Source organism: Podarcis muralis, chromosome 4, assembly GCF_964188315.1.
Source record: "Podarcis muralis chromosome 4, rPodMur119.hap1.1, whole genome shotgun sequence".
Lineage (NCBI taxonomy): Eukaryota > Metazoa > Chordata > Lepidosauria > Squamata > Lacertidae > Podarcis > Podarcis muralis.
The window spans coordinates 39,610,390-39,634,224 of NC_135658.1; the positions used below are offsets into that span (position 1 = coordinate 39,610,390).

The 23,835-nt window shown below is 42.5% G+C and overlaps 1 long non-coding RNA gene across 2 annotated transcripts in view; it reads right to left on the reverse strand.

Moving 5' to 3' along the window:
• The window catches only part of LOC114595927 (uncharacterized), a 118,975-nt gene that overhangs the window by 59,809 nt on the left and 35,331 nt on the right, over nucleotides 1-23,835 (reverse strand). The window contains exon 3 of one of the 2 annotated variants that reach the window (XR_003706379.2): nucleotides 5,729-6,253. The exons of the other annotated variant lie outside the window; for it this stretch is intronic. This is a non-coding gene — a long non-coding RNA (uncharacterized LOC114595927). Of the gene's footprint in view, nucleotides 1-5,728; nucleotides 6,254-23,835 lie in introns of those variants that run through there. 2 annotated transcript variants of the gene reach the window in all.

Genomic DNA, 23,835 nt, shown 5'->3' on the forward strand with positions numbered 1-23,835 from the left:
TTGAAATGGCATTTTCCATCACATTGTAAATGAATAGAAAACAAAAAAGGAACTATAGTTGCTGCATATTCCACTGTAGTATCACAGCGATTGTCAATTACACAGTATCTTTTTGGACAAGATGGCTGCTCCCATGTTCTTCATCAGGATCTGTAATAAAAGCTTATTTCTTGTAGATGATTTGCCAAGGTTGGTTGGGTAAAACCCTATCCATACATTCAGCTAAGTGGATAATGCTGGTGCACAGTGGGGAATATAATTTCATTGGCCCCTTATCCCAGTTTCACCTTATCACCATATAGTTATGCATCTAAAGGCAATATATGTGTATTAATTCCAATAAGGATACACCGGCAATGATCTCTTATGCCCCAAAGGATTAATCCAGATGAGGACCATTTAGCAGCACTCAAACATTGCTGTTTTGCTTTAAGCTACAAGTGTGACAGCAGCTCTGCCTCAAGGCCCCTAGACTGTAGCCCCTAGATATAGCTCAGTGGCTTTCCCCTTTCCACCTCCTGAAACGTACGTGTGTGGGTGGGTGGGTGGGTGGGTGGGTGTGGGTGTGGGTGTGTTGGGGTGGGTGGGTGGTTTTCATTGGGACTATGGTACGTAAGTATCAGGGCTAAATACACTCTCCTCCCTTGTTATGCTCCTGATCACTTCCCCACTACAGTTGGGATACAGGAGAGGAAAGAAAAGGATTTGATTTCAATTATTATGCATTTGTTAATTGAATTTATATAGCTGCCCAATCAGATAGGTTATCTGGCTCACAAAGCAAATGCAGTAATTAAAATGCATAGAGATGATTCCTAGAGAAGAGAGAGACAGAGCAGCCATAGTGAAGGGAAGAGTTAGAGCAACCTCCTTTAACCTTGTGCCTTCCAGATGTTTTGGAATGCAGCTAACTATCACGGTCTACATGACAGAAGTTGTAGCCCAACAGCATCTGGATGGCACCAGGTTCAGGAAGCCTGGGCTAGAGCAATCTATACAGGCCATAACCTGCCCAACAACCGATTGAACAACTGTGTGATGAATTATCTACATTTGGGATATCGTGCAGCTTCTTCCATTGGGCTATATCCATTGCTGTGGCTCTGTTCACATAACCTCCTTCTGTGTATACAATGGAACTTCCTCTCCAGTTCCGCATACACCCTCAAAGTAAGCTCTGGGGAAATAGGGGACCCTCCAGAGCAAGTTGGGGGGTGGGTGGGAGGAGAGGAAATGGAAGACCTATTGCGTGCTGAGGTCCCCAAGACACCCTTCCCAATAACTCACACATCACACATTATTTTTGTTTAAGGTTTTTGGCATAATTTTGGCCACAACTTTATTATCATACAAAATGTGAGTGGTTGCTTAGGCATTGGTTATGACTAGCTGTCCCCCCCGCCTTGGGGGACAGCGCTGACTCCCGTGAGTCAGCGTGTGGAGGAACAAGACCAGGGACAGCTGGGACTGCGACACAGACCCTCAGCTATTCCCTGCTTGCTCCTTGGGAACTTACACGGCCCGCACCCTGCTCCAAGGGTTTGGACGAAGGGATGGTAAGCCCCAGAATTCCTTTAACGGAATTCCCAGCAGCAGCAGCATTGGAGGGGTAGGCACAGCCAATCCATACCCCTCCACCAACCAATTTAACCAATGCCTAACCGCCAACCTTACAAGTTGTGACGATTTGCTACGTAGTAGGCAAAACCCAATTGGCACACACTAATCAACCAAAAGGAAAAATTCCTACTAGGCCCCCGCACCAATGCGGACGACCCCATGACAGGCAATAGCAAGGTCAGAGCGAAGCCCAATCAAGGGAGGGCGGGCGGGAGATCCGGTGTCCACAGCGAAAGAGAAAGGAACAAGCTGTGGCCCTAGCTTAAATAATCTCTGATCCCACCCCTAAAATTGGCAACATCAATTTTACCCCAGCAACTCCATCCACCAATCTAGTTCGAGCCCTTGAGCCTAACTTGCCTGACAACCCAGAGGGTGTCTTGCTCGGCCCCATCCGCAACCCGTGCTCTCCTTTAGTGAGAACACGCTTTGTATAAGTGGAACTCTGCATACATACTATTGAATATAAGCCATTACGTGTGTGTTTTTAAGAAAAGTTAAGGTTTTCTGATCTCTGCGGGAGGGGGGGGGGTGAAGGCTGAGCAAGGAAAACATGAAGGGAGAATGTTGTGCTCACAACACCATCCAATTCACAATAAAAAGTGAGTGGACAAAGTGTCACTATTCCACAGTAATTGTCCAGTTCCAAAGCAGCCAAAAGCAGAAGCAAGCAAAATCAGGAGATGGCTAAAGGCCATTTGAATTCAGGGTATGTGCATTGGAATGAATGCACTATGCCACCAAAAGATGCTCATCAATGTGCAGAAGGTGAGGCCAGAAATGATGTGCATGAACATGATTCTACCATCTCACTACACTTCACAACCTACTAAGTCAATGATTTTCTTTTAATTCTTCCCTGCATCATGAAATCTATGCCATCCCCTCACCAAACAAGGAACTGGTACATGCCAATGATGTTTGAAAGCATTTTCTACCAAATATAATAAAATTCCTGTTTGAGTAGCCTAGGGCAGCTGTGTCTCCACATTTTCCCAGACTGAGACTTCCCAGGGGCCGGTGAGTATTTGCTTTGTGTTGACTGGGGAATAGCATCTTCAAATGGCACATCTTCGGTACATAGCAGTAAGTGTTTAGTGAAAAGCAATTAGTATGAGTTGATCTTGTATAACACTTACATGGCTGTAAAGTTCCGCAAAACCAAATAATGCTTTCTCAGCTTATTCCTCTTTTCCTTAAATGGGGAACTGGACTCCTTGGTAGAAGTGTGTCCTGGTTATTCTGCCCTCTTTGTATTTCAAGGAAATTTTCTTCCATTCCACGGATAATAAAGCATGTCTAAAGGGGAGGTCTCTACTGGAAAAAGCCTTCATTAATCATGAATCATTCCAATTTGTCATTTGGCAAAAGAAGACTTTCTCATTTATCCTCTGAATGAAATTAGCTTTGGTCCAGGCTGCAGATAAGAATCTAAATTGCCTTGGCAACTCTCTGTGGCTGTGTATATATGCTCCTGAAAATGGCATATAGGGTTTATTAATGGCAAAGATTGGTTTCTTTACAATATATATTTCTTCCAAAACAAAAAAAGTTTTTTGTCAGGAGTTATTTTACATCTAGTCTTCAGTAGGGCTATTTTTAAAATATATTTGTTTGTGTGTGTTTATCTGTGTAATATCAAATATATCCATTGGACTATACCAGCACTAAAATTGCTTTCCAAATTGTGAGCAGCAATAGCACATCTTTCGAATTGTTTCATAAGTGGTACAGTAATGGAAACTTATTGGTATTAACCTTGAACCTGAAGTAAGGGTGTCTAGCTAATGGTGAAGTGGCCGACACTACTTGTTCCTTGTGTTCCTGTTTAATGAGATGAGCACTGCTGAAGGGATGACCTGTACAATGAGAAACTAGGAAGCAGTGATGTATTATACACATTTTACACTAGCAGTGGTATACATAAGGATGTAGAGGCACTGCTTAAGTGCTCTGTGCTTTTATTAGTACTTCAGCATAAGTATGAGCTTAAGCACTCCAGGTCTTCCTCTACAATCACTCTCTCTTTCTCAAAGATTGGAAGGAGAGATTATAGAACCATAGAGTTGAAATTCTCCTAGTCTAACCTTCTGCTCAGTGTAGAATCTGTGATGCTGGATGCAACTACAGCATCCCTGAGAGATGGCCACCTAGACATTAAATAGTTGATTTCAAAAGGCAAAGTTGAAAACTGCATCAACTTGGTATGACAGCTATGACAGGGAATTCCTAGACTGGGAATACTTGGTCACAGTAGTTCATGGGTTCTTTACTTTAAGACTGGAGTGCTGCAATGAGCTCTATGTAGGATATCGCTGCATTTGGTCCAGAAGATGCAGTTAGTGCAGGGCCGTCTTTACCTAGGGGTGCAAGGGGTGCGGGGCACCCAGGCGCCGAATTCTGAGGGGCACCAGGCACCCACCGCTGAAGCCGCCTAAGCTCTTAACTATCTACCTGTTATGAAATAATAAACAATTTTGATCAAGCTAGAAAAACAAAATACATATATACCTAGGTATTAGGAAAATGTATACCTAAAGGTAAAGGTACCCCTGCCCGTACGGGCCAGTCTTGACAGACTCTGGGGTTGTGCGCCCATCTCACTTAAGAGGCCAGGGGCCAGCGCTGTCCGGAGACACTTCCAGGTCACGTGGCCAGCGTGACAAAGCTGCATCTGGCGAGCCAGCGCAGCACACGGAAACGCCGTTTACCTTCCCGCCAGTAAGCGGTCCCTATTTATCTACTTGCACCTGGGGGTGCTTTCGAACTGCTAGGTTGGCAGGCGCTGGGACCAAGCAACGGGAGCGCACCCCGCCGCGGGCATTCGAACCGCCGACCTTTCGATCGGCAAGCCCTAGGCCCTGAGGCTTTTACCCACAGCACCACCCCCGTCCTACTGTTTCGACTTTCGACTTTGTGCGCTCATTTACCAAAGAAGTGCCGCCCTTGTCATTCTCAACGGCAGTGCTTGTCATTCACAACAAGAGATATGGTGTAAGTGTGGTGTCAGACATAAGGATAATAAAAGTTAATTTGGGGGCTAAACTAAATTTGGGGGTGCTGAGCGGATCTTTGCACCCCGGCGGCGCATATGCTAAAGACAGGGCTGAGTTAGTGCTGAATAGATAAAGGTAAAGGGAACCCTAACCATTAGATCCAGTTGTGACCGACTCTGGAGTTGCACGCTCATCTTGCTCTATAGGCCGAGGGAGCTGGCGTTTGTCCGCAGACACCTTCCGGGTCATGTGGCCAGCATGACTAAGTCGCTTCTGGCGAACCAGAGCAGCACACGGAAACGCCGTTTACCTTCCCGACGGAGCGGTACTTATTTATCTACTTGCACTTTGACATGCTTTCAAACTGCTAGGTTAGCAGGAGCAGGGACCGAACAACAGGAGCTCACCCCATTGCAGGGATTCGAACCGCCAACCTTCTGATCAGCAAGTCCTAGGCTCTGTGGTTTAACCCACTGCGCCACCTGCATCCCTTTAGTGCAGAATACTGTGGCACAATTACTGAAAGGAATGAAACCCCAGCAACGTTAGAACACCTGTGCTTGGAGATCTACACTGGTTGCTAATTTGCTACCAGACCAAGTTCAAGGTGTTCCTAGTAGTATTTAAAGCCCTCGGCAGCTTGGGACAAGTGTAGTTGCAAGATCGCCCTTCCCTGTATGCTCACTTGACTGTTTCAATCTGCTGAACTGGTACTATAATAAGTGCCACATTATACTCATTCTGATTTTGTAGGAAATGGATCATCCACACTTTGAAACTCCCTGGCTATTGACATCCAGCAGACACCTGCACTGCACTCTTAATGCTGTCTACTAAAAACACTTCTGTTTGGCCAGGCTTAGCAAGGCATGTAGGATGCTGACCTGTGTTTTAATCTGGTTTTCATCTTTTGCTTCTTGCTGATATTAATTATTGTTTAAATTGTTGCTTTTAACTACTTTTACTGATTATTTTATTGTTTGATTCTCTTTGTAAACTGGTTTGAGGTCCCATTAAAGCTAAGTAGTATACCAATCCTGCAAAATACAATAATAATAAGCATTGCACCTGGAACCAGAAAATAAGAATCAAGAGACAGAGAATGGGTTGAACTTGGGCCACATTTATTAACATTAATTTCTGCAGGAAGAAGTCAACAGTGCAGGCAGTACTGTGCATCTAAATCAATGCCTTGGGCTAGCTGGAAGAAACTGGAGAGGTACTATCAAAGGCTTAAATAGCCCCAAGGTCTCCCTTAGTGCTGGCATGCCCATGTGTACAATCACCATGCCAGCCCAGTATCTTTCCCCACTAAATGGCTGGAGCCCTGCAAGGCCTGGAGAAGCAACAAAGCTTGTAATAACTGCACTGGGGGGATGCTATTAATGGGTTCTGAAGACAGGCCAAAGCAGAGCAGTTATTACACGCAGTATAAATTCAATAGTGTAACTGCCCTAGGATAAGGACATGTTTAGATCCATAATTAAGCATATTTTTATGTTTAATCAAACTCATGAAACTTACTTTTTTTTAGTTTAGGATAGTTACATCGCCTCCCCATAAACATTTAGGTTACACTTGTGGAGACACTTGACCCGAGTGGAGCTTTCTTCAGAGTAGACATGCACATAATGGTCCTGTTAATATACAAATGGGGTTTGATTTGCAATGAAGGCATAATATGCATGTGAAGCATCTCTTGCAAAGACATATTTTGAAACTTTCACAGCCTTTTAACACCAGCTAGACACCACGGGCAGCATATGTAATAACCAAATGAATATAATGTTCATTTATTTAAAAGAATCCCATAGAACAAGTAGCAATATTCATTAATATTGGGTCTCACCTTTGATGTTGTTCTGCTTATGAAAAAGATGATTGTATCTGCCAGCAATAAGGAGGGGGAGAGGATTATGCTTTGAAAATTCATATTAAGATTTTGCTGATTCTTTCCAAGTTAATCAGATTTGTGCAATGAAGAGTAGTGTGGATTTACTAGGCATTGTTATAAATTGCATTTGACAAGGATGCTGGATATTAAAATGTCACTTGCCTGCTTCTAGGTCATCAAAGTATTTTTACAAGTGCAACATTAATATGGGGGATAGAACATAAAGCCATTTTAATGTCTCTAATGTAATCACTGCAGCCACTTTATGACAAATCTATCTAGTTTATTTCCGCTGCGGATGTTCCACATGAATTTCCAACAATGCAATGGCAGAACACCATAAAAATGTAATTGCAGCAGCCTGCTATCCTTGGCGCACTTTCCTATGAGTTAGCCCTATTGATTTCTGTGTGGCTTACTCAAGAGTAAATAAGTATACGCATATATAATATCAAAGCTTGAAGGAAGAACTTACATGCATTTAAAACATATATATATATAATAATAATAAACATAAGCATTGCAAAAAAAACACAAAAACCCCTATCAATTTAGCTCTACACAGCAGCAGACCAAAGAACATCTTGTGTATAAGAGTCTTACTTTCATGAGTCTCCTGGGAAACAGTCTTCCACAAATGGGGGAGCCACTAAGAATCTCTCTCTACAAGTCAGTGAGATTAATAGGCATATAATGGATTCAGAGGGGTATTTTCTGAGATATTTTTAGCTGTTAACATAGTCAGATGTCAATGAATTGTTGACTTTTTAAAATAATATTTAAGTAATTTATATTGGAATTATTTGTAATGCATTTATGGTGGTGAATGTTTAGACATGGAACATGTGAGCTGGATATTTAAACTCATAATTGTGGTTAAATAATCTGAATCAAACTATTAATGATGTGACTTAATCCAAAGTTATTCAGCCTTCCCTTTGTAGAGGGATCATGATGACATCTAGATCAGCCTTTTGAAATCCATCTTGCGGCCACCTGGAGGAGAGGCCCTCACAATAGTAGTACCCACTATTCGAAAAGGCCTCTCCTCAGAAATAAGGCCTGCACTCATGCTATTCTGCTTCTGACCAATAATGTATGTTTGTGCATATATTTACTCAGAAACCCCCTGAGCCCATGTACACACTCTACCTTCAAAGCTGAATGATGGATCAACACCCTAAGGTGGCTTCAGTAACAGGACTCTGCCAGGCAAGGGAAAAGGAAGTAGAGTTCCAAAAGTGTGACAGGCTAAACGTAGAAATAATAAAAGCAAAAGAGTAAGGTAATCATACAGGGAAGATGAGAATCAGGATGCAATCAGATGCCTTGTCAGATTGTAATGACAATCTGAAATATCTCAGATGATTAGAGGTGGTCAAACCATTTGTTACCAACAGCATTCATTGCCAATTTTGGCAGCTCTCCATTGAATAATTATTACAAATGCAAGTGCCCATTATTTGATCAGCACTATAGATGGCTGAATAATTAAATAAATTAGCAAGAATCTTCCTGACAGTTGCTCAGGAATATGTTTGAATGTCCTCCTTCTGCCAGCTTTAGAAAATCATTGTGGGGGATATCAACTATTTCCTATCTGCATCTATTGTGATTCAAGATCATTTCGTGCACAGCATTTGCATCCTGACTGAAAGAACGAAGACGCCAAAACATGAAAAGCAGACTTTAAAAGTGCACAAGAACTTTCATTAGAGCCCAATGTCTTGAGTCAGGAGACTCTTCATTAGAGGTAACCAGAAAGCAATACAGAATATCTAATGAAAAATGCACTCCTATCCTGAAAATGCTAAAATGTCATTAAAAACAGCATCAAAACAGTCATTTATAATGTTCTGCACCATCTCCATTGAAGACACCAGGTGTAAATATGTGTGCGATAAACCATGTTTCTTAAAGTCACTAGTTTTCATTGTGCCTCAATTTTCTCCAAAAGAAACAGAACCTAACTCAAACTTTGTGCCATGGCATGTTAGAGGGTCAGCTGCAGTGTGTAGATGTGCCCTGCGAATGCTCTTATAAGGGGCTAGTTTAACCTCCGGTTTGCTAGTAAAACTTAATTACTGTGTCATGAAATGATGCATGTCTACAAAGTTTGTCACCAACATGAAAAGTTTGGAAAGCCCTGACCCAGCTGTTTAGGGATGTATGGCCAACACTAGCACTTTGAATTGTGCTTAGAAATGAATCAGCACCCAATGCAGTTTGTTCAGAAGGGTGGGCAAGGTGAGCCCTATATCCCACCCCCCAAAAAGCTTGCAGTTTGGTTCACTGTTGGTCTGGATTTTACTTTGTAGTTGAATATTCAGGGAACCTTCAGGCCTGGAGCTTCTTGAAGGGGAAGAACCCTCCCATGCCCAGGCTTCCCTTAGCACTTATATTTCTTAAGTCATTATCTCCAATAATAGAGTATGTGTAAGAATGCAGTCCCATTTGCTCCCTATTTCAAGGCATTAGTGAAGAAAGAGTGAAGACATGACTCTGAGACTTAATCTGTTCTACTCTCCAGCTCTGCCCCATCTAATCTGTTGCACTGCTTATTTTCATTCCATCAAGATGAAGGGACTCAGTGCAATGTTTTAAATATTTCTCATTTAGCATTCCATGAAAGTCCTTCCACTGGTGTTGCAGGAGAATGCCTGAGGTCAGATGGAGCTGAATTAATTATATCTGCAAACAGTTTGTTTTAATACATTCATGCAGCCCATGTGCCTTGTGCTGAGCTCACATGAACTTTCCAAAGAGGGTTTTTTTTGTATTCAAATCAGGTGAACGTCAGCCTATATACATTCTCGAATACAACAGTAATTACCATGCTCTGAGGACATGTTGAAATGGCATTATCATTTGTCAGCAGGATACCACCAGCTGCTGTCATAGACAATTTACACTTAGCATCATCGTTACATAGAGTGCTTACTAGTTTCTTAATGATGTGTAACAAACAATGATTTAATAGACTTTGGGATACAGAAGATTGTCATGATGGAATGTCACAGTCCTCTTTATCAGTCACTAAAAGTAGCTGAAATATGTTTAGATCAAAAGAAAAGAAAGCTTGGATTTTAAAACATCTCACCATACATTTCAAGCCTATTCTTATTCTTATTAAAATTTGTATACCACCCTTCATCCAAAGATAAGGAGGGAGGGAGGAAGAGAGGGCAGGTCTCTTGTATATGTGGGGGGGGGGGTTAGAATGAAGGATAAAAAAAAGTTTATGGAATGCTGTAACTTTTTTATTGTCTCCTATTTCAAGAGACCAAATTAGCATATCTTAAAAGAGGACTCAACTCTGCACAGGGAATAATTTAAGGCTCTCCAAAGAAATAAACACATTTACATCTCCCTAATGATTACATATTACTTCTTCCACAGAGTAGCTTGTTCAATAGTATTTTTATTGGGGCATGTCAGTGTGTTATTGTCAAGGCCCAAATTCCAGCTACCTAGGGATGTGTCTTGCAACACAGTAATCCAGACATTCTAACAACCAGGGCAATGTGAGGGTTGGCTTTAAGGGTAAAGCCCATTTTATTAAAACCCAATCTGTGCATAATGACTGTGGGAAAGGAAACGTGTGCTGCTGTTCAGCCTTTTAAAAAACGGGTTAGATGTGTGCTCCAGCCATGTGCAGAATTTGGAATCTAGGAAACTGCATCAGACCACTGGGTCACCTGGCTCAGTATTGTCTGCTCACTGGCTAGCAAACCAAAACCAAAAGGTTTTGGGTTTGTAGTCTTTTCCAGTTTTAACTGAAGATGTCAGGGATTGAATCGGGGAAACTTTGCATGAAAAGGATTCTCCCTGCCACCAAACTAGAAAATTTAAAAAGTAAAGAACTCAAAGGATTGACAAAGTACACAGAGAGCACAAAAGTCTGTGTACAGACAGAGAACTGCATCATTCGTCACCGCCTTTCTGTAAGGCTGCTCTCCCTAGTCTGATGACTTTTGGACTACCATTCCCATCAGCCCTGAGCATCTTAGCTAATGGTCATGGAAACTGTAGTCCAAAATGTCTGGAAACCCCCAGGTTGGGGGAGGCTTATGTAATAAATGTGGAGTGAGATCCACTCCATGTGAAGGACTTTGGCCCCCCAAGAAGTTGCTGAACTGCAACTCCCATCATCCCTGATCACTGGCCATGTTTGCTAGGGCTGGTGGGAGTTGTTTATCAACCTCTGAAGAGCCAGTTCCCTTAAAGGAAAATTTGAGCCATTTACAGAACTGCTTAGAGATGTTCTGTGGAGTTTCGCTGTTCTGCCTGGAAACAGTTCTATCCCAAATCCTAAAGCATCACCCATCATGTTCTACATATATTTCCACTGGACTGTGCTCATCATTCAGTCAAGACTGATTTTTTAAAATTAAATTTTGTCATTGTTTGCCATCTGGTATTGCATTTGTCACAAAAGAATTTCCACTTGGATGTGCTCCAAATGCACAGTTTCCCCACACTTTAAGATTGGAATAGTTTGATCTCTCAATATGTTTTAGGACACATAAAGATGTTGGCTTTCTCCAGCAGTTGCACAGCTTTTGCATGTCTGGCAAGCCAGTATGACAGTCCGTATGTTGATCACTTCAAGTCCAAATGGCCTATCAAGATCAGCATTGAAGAAGGGAGGGGCAGGAACCATATAATAAAGAGCAGCGGTGCAGTTGGCTGATCCAAAGAAAAGGAGAATATGGAATATGGCTTTTTGATTGATATGCGTCCATGTTGTACTAAATTTTAAACAGTGGGGGGGAACTGTGCCAGGATACACCCGAAATTTCATCACGTGACATCACAACACAAACTCACATGATTTTCCAAATTAACGGGATGGCAAATGGATTTTTCCCCAGGAACGATTAACAAAAAAATTGGCACTAAACTTCCACTAGATTTCCAAAAGTGGCTTTTACATCGTCTGAAAGTTCACATAAAACATAGAAATCATCAGAGATATCAGGTAAACAGAATAAAGTGCTGTCTCAATGCAGTTTTAGTGACTAGCCCATGATATGGTAGAGAGTAACATGATGTACAGGTATCATCAGAAATGAATGGTTTTGAAAGCCAATTATATTTTGCTCTCACTGGACCGGAAAGTGTTTCAGCAACTCCAAGAGATCCTGAAAAGTAACCATTTTTAATAACTCGAAACCATGTCTTGTTTCCTTAAAGTGTAGAGTGGGTAGGAAACTTAGGCAAAGGCAGTTCCCGCCCCCTAAAAAAAACCCAGGGATCTTGTCTTACTGTGCCACAGAGAAGAGCTTTTGGGTTAAGCTCAAGGCAATTTCAGTTGCTAAATTCAAATATCATGCTGCAGGGTCAATTTTGACTTACAAATTACAAGATGCGTCACACAAGAAATTCTGGTTGAACCCCCAGCCAAAGTTATTTGAATACTGTAGTTAGTTTCTCACTCTGGATTCTAGCACCTTCTAAATGTATCGTATTCAAAGGTATGATAACATAAACCAGCAGCCCCAGAGGCTTTCGCAAACATCATTATCACTGCTGACTTGTGTTGGTGGATAAAACATTTCTCCCCCTTTGATAACTTATCCTTCATGCTGCTTTGTGCAACTGAATTGGAAGTCAATGGATGTGTTGACACTTGTTTTCCTGACTTTTCAGGAAACAACAAAAGGAGCCCCAGGAAAGCCATCATTTTGCTCTGAAGTGCATTTAGAGAGAGAGGCAACAGGAGAGCCTTCATAGAAGAACACATTTGATCTGTATCACAAACATGATTGAATGAAAAAGGCTGTACTTTGTATACTGTTGAAAGAGAGCTCCCCGTGGTATGTTCCATTCCCTGACGTGCACATCAAATTGAATTAGCACATAGTGATCTGGCAAAAAAAGTTGCCTGAATCAATCATTTTGGGATGGTTATAGGAAAACTGCTGCGCATTCAGTCCAGCCACCAAATAAAAATCAATGAGATCTCACTGACTTTCTACAGGAGATACCATCTGAATAGCTCAGGTTCTGACCTGTGTTTAGCAGCAATGAGAAACCGGCACTTACAAGACAATGACAGCTATTTTTAGCTCGGACGAGGCACATGCATAACTACTTTAACTGCATGGAGACCTTTTTCAAGAAGCAAGTGATGCTAGAGTATATAGTTGTGGATAACTTGTGAAAAAGCCAGATATAGAGCTTTTCTCCAGGATGTAAATTTCAGGAGATGAGCACCTGTTTTTTGGAGGGTGGGAGATACAGATGTGAACTGTAAGGTAAAAGTAAAGGACCCCTGACAGCTAAGTCCAGTCACAGACGACTCTGGAGTTGCGGCACTCATCTCGCTTTACAGGCTGAGGGAGCTGGTGTTTGTCCGCAGACAGTTTTTCCGGGTCATGTGGCCAGCATGACTAAGCTGCTTCTGGGGCAACAGAACACCAAAACCAGAGAAGCGCACAGAAACACCATTTACCTTCTCGCTGGAGCGGTACCTATTTATCTACTTGCACTTTTTGGCGTGCTTTCAAACTGCTAGGTTGGCAGGAGCAGGAACAGAGCAACAGGAGCTCACCCCGTTGCGGGGATTTGAACCGCTGACCTTCTGATCGGCAAGCCCAAGAGGCTCAGTGGTTTAGACCACAGTGCCACCAGATGTGAACTGTACAGAATGTTTTTGGGGGGAGCGTACATTTTACCTCATATCTCTGGTTCTACAGATGCTAACCACTCCCTTTTGAACACTACCTGTGTAGTGCAGCAGGAAATAATGAGTTTATTCATACACTTATTCCTTTAAAGATATGCTTGCAATCTGCACAGCTAAAGTTAATGTCTACTTTGGTCTTTAAACTCAAATGACAGTGAAATTGTTGTTACCTCCATTTAGCCCAACTTCCAATGCTTTATAAATGAAAAGTTTCCAAACTTATTTCTAGCAAAACATAACAGTCCCCACAACACTACCTCCGGCATGACTCTTATGAAAAATTAAGATGTCCAGAATGTTGTCAGTTTTTGCCAAACACACAGTTTTGTGGTAAAATAGCCATTTTTCACTGCTGACCTGCTCTAGTCGGATCCATCTCTGCCATTAATGAATTATTGTGACTTCTGGAAGAAATCATCTATGACTGATGTGGATCTGATTCCTCCTTGGCCTAATATAGCTTTATAAATGAGAAAAGTGGATAGAAATGATACAATTACTCTCTCACACGCATCTGCAAGAGAGACTTTAATTTCCTTTACCTTTTTTAAAAAAAGATTACTGCAAATCTGTTATAGAGTTCTTATTTCATAGAATCATAGAACCGTAGGGTTGGAAGGGACCTTGAGGTCCAACCCTCTGCCACGAAGGAACCACAGCTGAAGAATCCCTAACACAGATGGCCAACTGACCTCTGTTTAAAAACCTCCAATAATTGAAAGCCCACCACCCTCCAGGGGAACATGGACAGACAGGGTCAGAAATGGCCAAGCTCCCTTGCTCCCAAGGATTAGCAATCTCCCTGAGCTTAGTCCTGTGTCAATACCTCAAGAAGAGTGCAGTTCTTTGGAGCCTTAAATATCATTCCTGGTGGTAGGACATTTCCCTGTGGTTGGTTCCCACCCTCCTCTACTAACATAGCTTTAGAAGGCAGGGCAAATTACATGGTTTCTTCCTATGCCATCACTGTCCTTTCTGGAGGATTGGGACAGATCTACACTCAGTGCTGTTAACGTTAAGAAAGGGTTAAGGAAGTGTTTTGATAACTATATGGACACATGTTGTCCTACTTTTAACGGTCATAATGTGTTATTAAAATATGATACCAAGAGGGCGCTGCAGAGCAACCAGCGATAGGGAAACATCGTTTTGATGAAAGAAACAAAGGTTGTTTTCTTTTTAAAATCAACAACAACGATTTAGTTTACAAGTATGCCTTGTGATGTTTTAGAACGATATATCCAGTACCTTTTTGTGGGGGGTACTCAACAGTATGCAGCACTGACACCTTTTTTTCTAGAAGAAAAACACTGGATATAATATTCTAATAACGTTAAATAGGTCAGTGTAGATCCAGCCTAGGACTATACTTATTTAGAAAGGAACCATGCCATCTATCCCATGTGCATAGGAAGCTTAAGTCAGAAACACTGGTCCATCCAGCTCAGTATTGGCTACATTGACTGGCTGTGGCTCTCCAGGGTTTTAAACAGGGGACGTTCGAAGTCCTAGCTGGAGATGCTGTGTATTGAGGCAGCAAAACAGATGCACTGTCTACTTTGTTGCTTCATACAGATGGTATAAGAACACCATGAGAAGACTGAAGGGAAATGGCTCCCGTAGCACATATGGAAAGTCCATTGTATTTTGCTTATTTGCCAGTCTGGCTGACCTTTCACTGTGGTTCCAACACTCCCAAAGGAGATATACTGCACCTATTGCTAACCTACGGACTTCACAGCACCAATGCAAGGTCTCTCCCATGCTTGAAACAGATTGGATGGTCATCTCTCATGGATGTTGCATTGGATTAGATGACTTCTGGAGTACCTTCCAAATCAGTGATTCTAACCTGGATGAAATGAAGGTTATTCATTTCCTTCCTAGTTAGAGTCTCTGCAAGCCCTTTGCTGTAATAAATTCTGAGGGTAGGCGAGGACATTGCACTTACCAGTCATATTATTTGGGAGGATGACTTGCAGAGAGTGAAGCTATAAATGGGGCCTGCCTAACCTTCAACTCTTTTGAGCTTGGTCATAAGATGCATTTTGAGAAAACCGTGATGATCCCTAAATGTATGTTTATGTAACTATATAGGACAATATTTGTGGCTGACCTTTCTCTGTGGTTCCAACATTCTCAAAGGAGAGGGACCTATTGCTGACCTACAGACTTCACAGCACCAATGCAAGGTCTTTGCTTCTCTTTTAAGCAAGCTTTTAGGAGGATGCGGTATAAAGTTCTGTAATTTTATTGAGCGGCTGCAGATATGACTTGCTGACTTTTTTGTTTTTAATGGTTGATACCTTATACTGTACATGCTGTTTTGTTTTTTATGGAAACCCTCTTCGAACAAATTATTGGAAAAAGAGGTACGTAAGTGGGGATAGGTGAAGGCTCATACATTAAAGCTGCATCCAAAGAAGAGAGATGCTGTTGAAGGATGGAACTGACCTTGAAGATGGATCGCAACAAGTTACTGGATAGGCTTCTGCAATTAAGGAAGGTGCAGGTGCATAAATCTGGGCTGTTCCTACATTCAGCATTGAGGAGGAGCCATAGCTCAATAGTAGAGCAAGCGAAAGGAGCCAGGTTCAATATTGGGCAACCGGATTTAGGGCTAGGAAAGACCCCTATCTGATATATAGACAGCCATTGTCAGCCAGTACCCATGTAATTTTCCAGGTCAGAAAAGCATTATATGTGAAACCTGGGGAAAGGGGGGAATTGTTTGCTGTCCTCTTCAGGATCTCTGCAATTATAACTCAGCTTCTTTTGCTGCGTTTTTTTTTCTTTTTTCTTTTACTAGTTTTCCTTTTCCTTTTTGTTATTTCACTTGTTTGTGCTTATTGCAGCAGTTTGGAGGAAAGCCAAACCCTTTCTAGGAATTTAGGACAAGTGAGAGGATTTCATTATCTTAGAATCTGATTATCGACTTTACAGATTTTATTCAAACTGCTGCTGTTTTTGCTGTTATGTTGCTTACATATTTGAAAAGAAAAAAGAAAAGCATCAGTAGCTCAAATGCTGTCAGATGACTTCAATGACAGCTTCTCATCTCATGCTTATTTCATGAAACAAGCAGGAAATCAAAAGTTACGCCCCTTACAAAATAAAAGCTGCACTTATGGCCACATACCACAGAGTTTCTGGGGATATTTATGGGTGTTTCAGTCAGTAGAGCCTGAGGCTCTTAATCTCAGGGTTGTGGATTCAAGTCCCACATTGCATGAAAGATTCCTGTGTTGCAAGGGCTTGGACTAGATGACCCTCATGGTACCTTCTGAGTCTATGATTCAGAATGCTTCTTTTAACCTATAATCCAATATCTCATGGAACATGGAACATGAATCTACACAGATCCTAAGATTATCCTGGTCCAGGTACCTGCCTCTAAGAAAGTCTCTCCACCTGTGGAATGCTTTCTCCAGCTAGCCCCACCTGGTGCCATCACTGAATGAGGAGATTTCACCCCTCCCATATCCAAGAATCTCCTGATGAGTCTGGTGATTTTCCAGAGAGGAGGGGCGGTGTTCTGCTCTCTACTTATTCTGCTCCAGCACCACATCAAAGAGTCAGTCAGTCAGTCAGTCAGTGTGTCGGGGAGAGAGAGACTGAGTGTTAGAGATCGTGTGTATAGATAAGGTTGCTGCTAAGAACAGCTGCAGACACTCAGTGCAGCATTCATTTATGCTTAGACCTCATTTAGCTCTGTATATAGTTGTATTATAGTTGTAGATAGAATAAAGAAGATATTCTACAGAGCTGCTCTCTGAGTCGTTTATGCTCTGCTATACTCTGCTGTACTCTGCTGTGCGACGACTGTTTTCTTGTGGAAGTGAATCAGGTGCTCACAACTCTAAGCTGTGAGTCCACAGCACTTTGACCTGTTCCTGTGCAGAAGGTGGTCTCTGGAAGTGCTACCCAGCTCGCCTAGCCCAGTCGGGGCTGAAGTGGATGAGTCCAGTTGGTGGCACTGGCTCAAGGGCGATGCTGACGCTGAAATCTTTTTGATATCAGGTTAAGATGTCCCTATTCTCCCAGACATTTGATAGAATATGACTCAGTGCTGTTAAGGCTGTGTGATACTGTTGCATCTTGTGCCAGCTGGGGCTGGTGGGAATTGCAATCCAGAACATGTAGATTGCACCATTGCTAGCTACAATGACTATGCTCTACCTCCATAGTTGGAGGCAGTAATACTTCTGCATACCAGTTGCTGAAGATGACAGGATGGGTGAGTTCTCTTCTACACAGATCGCGCTTACAGGTTTCCCACAGGCATCTACATAGCCACTGTGAGAGCACTGTGAGAGCAAGATCCACCAGGCTCTTCTTATGATCCGCTGTTCACCAGGTCGGCAAAGACTGCTTGATCTGATATGTGAACAAGGAGCATCCAGCAGTTCCCTTTTTCACAAAGACATAGATTAGTGGTGTCAATATTTAACTCTGGGATTGGGTAAACAAATCCATAACATGCATTTATAGTCATTGTCCAAACTCGCAGCCTGCAACCCATCAAACTACAGGCAACTGTGCAATATAGAAACTGGCAGCGATCAGTTTGCTTTCCTGCATGCTGAGCACTCAGAGACAAATGTCATTCGGTTTAACAGCAGTCGAGCTTTAAATCCTTCTCTGAATCCCTCCTGCGCTGCTGCACTGTTAAAGACTAGCAGGTTGCTCAGCACAATTAGGCATGAGTGTCTCAACGGCCCAGATTGACTGGCATTAATTAGCCTTGTTGAACGATTAGTCATTGCCCATAAATTTGCTCTTGCGATTCAGACCATGCTTGAATTTACCGGCAGAGAAACAGGTGGGAAATGCTTGAACCTATATTTTCATCTTTTTCCTTAAGCACAATTTCAAATATCTTGTCAAGATAAATGCTTTCAATGAAACAGCGCCCCCTTCAAATTAAAATAAAACCAGAAAACAACATTGTAGGTTGTTTGCAGATCTGTAACTCTCAGGAAAACTCCTTTTTGTTTGAAAGGAGACAGACTGTCTACGGAGAGAAGTCTCTTTTGTTATACATTTCTTTTTACCCATGATGAGAGGCTTGATATGCTAGGAGTGCCTGGTTAATTTTGCTTGTTTTTAAAACTATTTTCTTAAGAGCAGTGGTGGGGAATCCTTGGCCTTCAAGGTGTTTGATGGACTAAATCTCCCAGTGTACAGACAATGGTCAGGTATGATGGTTAGCCACATTGGGGAGTTACAGATTCCCCATTCCTATCTTCTGTCCATATGTTACTTTCAATGAGTGTACAATTTGTGTGTATAAACAGCTGTCCAGTACCCTCACAGTTATTCACATGTAACATCAACCAGCATATAATCTGTGCACACAATAGCTGAGCTGTACAAGCCAACATATGTGCTTTCACACAAACACTTGCTCATATGCAGAACTGGTTTACACCTGTAGTACCCCTTTGTAACATGTGAATGGGCTTGTTCAGTCTGAAAATGCAGGGCTCACCTAACCTGTAATCTCATTCTTATGCAGTGGCCAGGCAATATACTTCATCTTTAGGATAGCTCAGTCAGTAGAGCATGAGACTCTTAATGTCATTGCTGTGGGTTCAAGCCCCACATTGGGCAAAAGATTCCTGCATTGCAGGGGGGTTGGACTAGATGATCCTTTTGGTACCTTCCAACTCTACAGGTTTTTTTTAATTTTTGTTTTTTTTTTAGTGGCCAGCATGACAAGCTGCATCTGGCGAGCCAGCGCAGCACACACGGAACGCCGTTTACCTTCCCGCTGGTAAGCGGTCCCTATTTATCTACTTGCACCCGGGGGTGCTTTCGAACTGCTAGGTTGGCAGGCGCTGGGACCGAACAACAGGAGCACACCCCGCCGCGGGGATTCGAACCGTCGACCACGCGATCGGCAAGTCCTAGGCGCTGAGGTTTTACCCACAGCGCCACCCGCGTCCCCTTCCAACTCTACAGTTCTATGATTCTGTGAGGCATTTGAATTAGGGTTCCAAAAAGGACAGGGTGCCTATCTCTTTAAGAACTCTGTAAAAGTCCAGCATTTAACAGGGATTCTCTCCCATCACTGCAACTGAAGAAGCTACACCTGTATAATTTCTGTCTTCCACAGACCTTCAAACCAAAATGTATGTTACATTAAGTGTATAGTGTGCAGCAACATCTGTGGAAGATTTTTTGTATTTGCAACAATGCTAAGTCTATATTTACATCCATATGTAATAACTTAACTAAATTTTAAACACACCATCAGTTATTTGCTTGTATGGTGTGAGAACTTAACTTAAGGGTTATAATAAATTAATATAAGCTGTGATAACCTGGAAGAGGAACCTTTTCCGCTGTGGAGTCCAGTTCATGAAACTGGCTCCCCCCAAAATAAAGCAAGCACCAGCTCTGATGTGTTTCCACTGCTTGCTAAAGATCCATCTGTTCTGTTCACCCTGGCGTTTGCAGGTTGCTGAATTCTGAGCCTGGATAGATTCTGATGTATTTTATTAGGGGTTCCCCCCTTTCACTATCCCACAGTTAATGCTGATGGGGAAACCTTAGTATTATAGTGGATGTAAGCATAGCTAAATGATCCACATTTAGTTTAACCCACAAAGGGGCAGAAAACATTTCCAAGCTGGAATACAGTCATAAAAAAAGATGCCCTGTGTCAGTGGCGTAGCGTGGGTTGTCAGCACCCGGGGCAAGGCAAGTAATTTGCGCCCCCTAACCCTGGATTTGCGCCCCCTAACCTGTGGATTTGCCCTAACCCCAGATGTTGCGCCCGGTGCGGCCGGCCCCCCCTGCACCCCCCACGCTACGCCACTGCCCTGTGTGTCCTGTGTCTCATGTCCACCTTCCCCTAAATTTAGTTGAAACAATGGTTACATCCGTTTGATAAATGAATGACCATATAAGGTGAGCTTCACCTAATGAGAGTCTCCTCCGTGCATCAAAAGGAGGAAATCTCTAAAGTGTGAGTCATTCTGCCACTGTTCTCTGGTCCTGAATGGCAATGGCTTGCAAACTGTAAACTATTGAATTAATGAAGGAAGAAATTGGTTTAGGAGTTGGCACAGAGCTTCTGTGATTACTTCACTACAAAGATGGTACCAGTCAGGAATGTCAATGGGATTTATATTAATTTATGGGGTCTAGTCACAGGCTCGTCAAAGGGTGAGGCATAATCAGTGGCTTGGGAAGACACCCAAGCTGCTCCTTGACTCTATGCTCATTCATATATGCATCCATTTTAATTAGGGTCAACAAATGTAAAGTGGGGTAGAGCGCCTATGCTTTCAATAGTTACATGCAAGAGGAAATGCTGGCAGCTGCAGCTTGTCATATTGAAGCAAAAAGACCTGTGTGTGCCTGCTGAAATGTGTAAGATAAAACATGGTTACAACTGAGGCTGGATTTGCATATGCAGCCTACTGAGATGATAACATGCTAAGGTGGAAGAACAGATCATACTATTGCAGTCTAACAGTTCTCTGCAACAGAAGAATCAAGATGTTTCTCTGAAGCTGGAGAACTTGAAAAACAATGGCCTATAAGTAAAGGTAAAGGACTCCTGACAGTTAAGTCCAGTCGTGAGCGACTCTGGGGTTGCGGTGCTCATCTGGCTTTACTGGCCGAGGGAGCCAACATTTGTCTGCAGACAGTTTGCCCACTTCCGGCGAAACCAGAGCAGCACACGGAAATGCCATTTACCTTCCTGCTGGAGCAGTACCTATTTATCTACTTGCACTTTGACGTCCTTTCGAACTGCTAGGTTGGCAGGAGCTGGGACCGAGCAACAGGAGTTCACTCCATTGCAGGGATTCGAACCGCCAACCTTCTGATCGGCAAGCCCTAGGCTCAGTGGTTTAGACCACAGCACCACCCACGTCCCTATAAGTATCTACCTGCAATTTAATCCTAGCATGTATGGAGCCACTGAACATTGTAGACAATTCACAGGTATGATCTAGGGCATGCATTCAGTTCATGTGGTTCATTCTTATAGGGAAGGTCCCTTGTTCAATCCCTTGTGTCTCCAGCTAGAACTGGAATGCCTCCCATCTGAAAACCCAAAGAGCAACTGCCAGACAATACTGATCTAGATTAATCAATGGTCTGATTTGGTACAAGACAGCTTCCTACATTACTAAATATTTAGCCATTTCCCCAAAACCCAGACGTACAACATTTTCCTCTTAGAGTAGCAGATGGTTTTGAGGTCAGCTGTCTCTTTAGTATGGAAGAATGTCAATAAAACTGAGATCGTCTTGTGTCAAAATCTCAACATTATGAGAGAGAAAAAATTCTGCAGCGCCCATTACACCAGTATAAATTGTATGGCTGCGACTTCATCCCTATAGACTACTGTCAAGAAAGCAAGTGACCTTTCAGATTCTTTTCTGACAAACATTCTTATTTTATCAAAGCAAGAATTTGCTTCTCCCAGATACATTCATCCTTAGGGTCGATTCAGCATTGCAAATCCACTAAAATGTGAAGGCATCCTTCTAATGTGCTAATTTATAAGATATAGCTGTCAAGCAAGTCACTACCTTATCCCAAATGGGTTTGGTCTAGTGAAACAATATGGCAGCTTGAGAATTGATGCCTTGGGGAGCTGGTCTCCATCTCCTACAACTTGTCTGCTTTCCTTGTCATCCTGCTACGTGTTGCTTCTGCTCCCAAGAGTTATTCATGAACTAAAAAACAAGGAAAAAACCATTTCACATTGTTGGTGCTCAGGATAGGGCAATTGTTCCGCTTCCCTTTGGGACTTGAGGAATTGTTGCAGTTCACTTCCTAGGTAAAACCGATTAGCTTTTATTTAGCTTTTAATTGTGAGCTCTAAATGGTTGCCCACCCCCCACTTGTTATGAACCATATAAACTTCATTTACAAAAGAAACACAACTTGTTGCTAGGCGGAGGTGCCTTTGGCATCAAAAGACTTATTCATAAAAAGCTAGCTTCAGGCAAGTATTGGCTGCACTTGCTATCTTACACTAAGTTTTATTGGCTGTTTTCTTCCCCTATGCATCCAGCAAAGTGTTTAAAATATTGGGGAGTCATCTGGCAGCCCTAAGATTGGTATTTATTTAATTACAAATGGGTTCCTGCAGTGAAGAAACAGCTAACATCTGCACTGAACTGGGCATGGACTAATTTCAGAATTTTGGCCTTAATCCATCTCTCTGAAGTGGAACCAGAGTGGGTGTCCTGAACTGATACACAGGGAGAAGGAAGAGGATCCCAGTAAAGGGTGTAGCCAGGGCTGGGACACACTGAAGCAAGCAGGGGATGGGGAAGGAAATACTCTAAGGGTGATGGAAGATGTTGAGGGGATGGGGGTCAATGCATAGGAACCAGAGCAGCAGGACCCATCACCAGAGCCAAAGCAGTCCCTTTCCCCATGAACATGGTGGGCTCAGAGGCATAGGGAACAGGAGGAAGAGCATTCTAGGAGGCTGAGGCAGGCAAGGGCACACAGCCCAGCTCCCTAGCAGGCCAGGTGGGTCTTGCTAGTTCAGGGAGATGGTGTATGATTCCTCAGCTGGAGTAGGCTCATAACAGGTGAGGGTCACATACCTCTTCAAGCCCAGATGCTGTAATCAGCATACAAAGTACAAATGAGAAGCAGAGCTGAGGTGTTGTGTCTGCTCAACTACCCACGTTGGTAGACCTTGAATTGGATGCTTTTGAACTTCTGTGGGACTGTGCATTAAGTTTGACTCTAGACTGTATCCTGACTGCTGGACCTCATACTTGGATTACTCATGTTTCCTGGACTGATCCCTGGTCTTTGGACTTTGGACTTGACATACTGACTTGCTGCCAGGTAGGCCAGGGGTCCAGGTATCCTGGTTTGGAGATGTATAAGGCTTTGGACATCATTTAAAGTTCATTTTGAACTTGAAATTCATATATTGAGCATCCTGGTCCTGATTTTCATACCGATCACACTCCATTGACTTCAACTTATTTTAAATTAGAGAGCAGTCTCTGCAAAGTTCTATTCAGGAGGTTAACATTGCTTCTTAGTCACTGTCTGTGGGTTGGAAAAACAACACATAACTATTTCTTAAAATTTATTTAAGATCATTGTGTTAGATTTCTGTCATCATTTGAAATGTGTATAACTAGCTTCCTAAACAAGAAGCAATTCCCCATTTTTAAAAAATAGCCCCCATCTCAACTCCCCATCTGTTTCTTGTATTGCCACTTTGGTCTTCAGATTTCTTCTCTACTTATTGTGCATTCGGCCTCTACTAGAAGCTGATGTACTGTTTGCTCCCAGTGCATATGCTTAGTATAGCTGTATTTGAGTTTAAGGTTTGAGAGTTATGGTAGCTGCTTGTTGGGTATCCAGGCTTTGTTGAATTGTTTTAATTTTGCGAAGATTTGATGTGCTACTATATTGCTGTCTGAAAACTGTTGCCGGACTCCAAGTGGCTTGTGTACAGGACTGCAACACAGTTATTAAGAAGCAACAGATTGACTCAAAGAAGCAAGTGAGAAGTTGCATTGTGCAGACGCACATTGTAGCAACAAAGACAGATTATGCAGAGGTGCAGGAGAAGTGCAAAGAAGAAACTTTTCCATTTCTAAGGGTTCCCCCATGTTTTCAATACTGGCAAG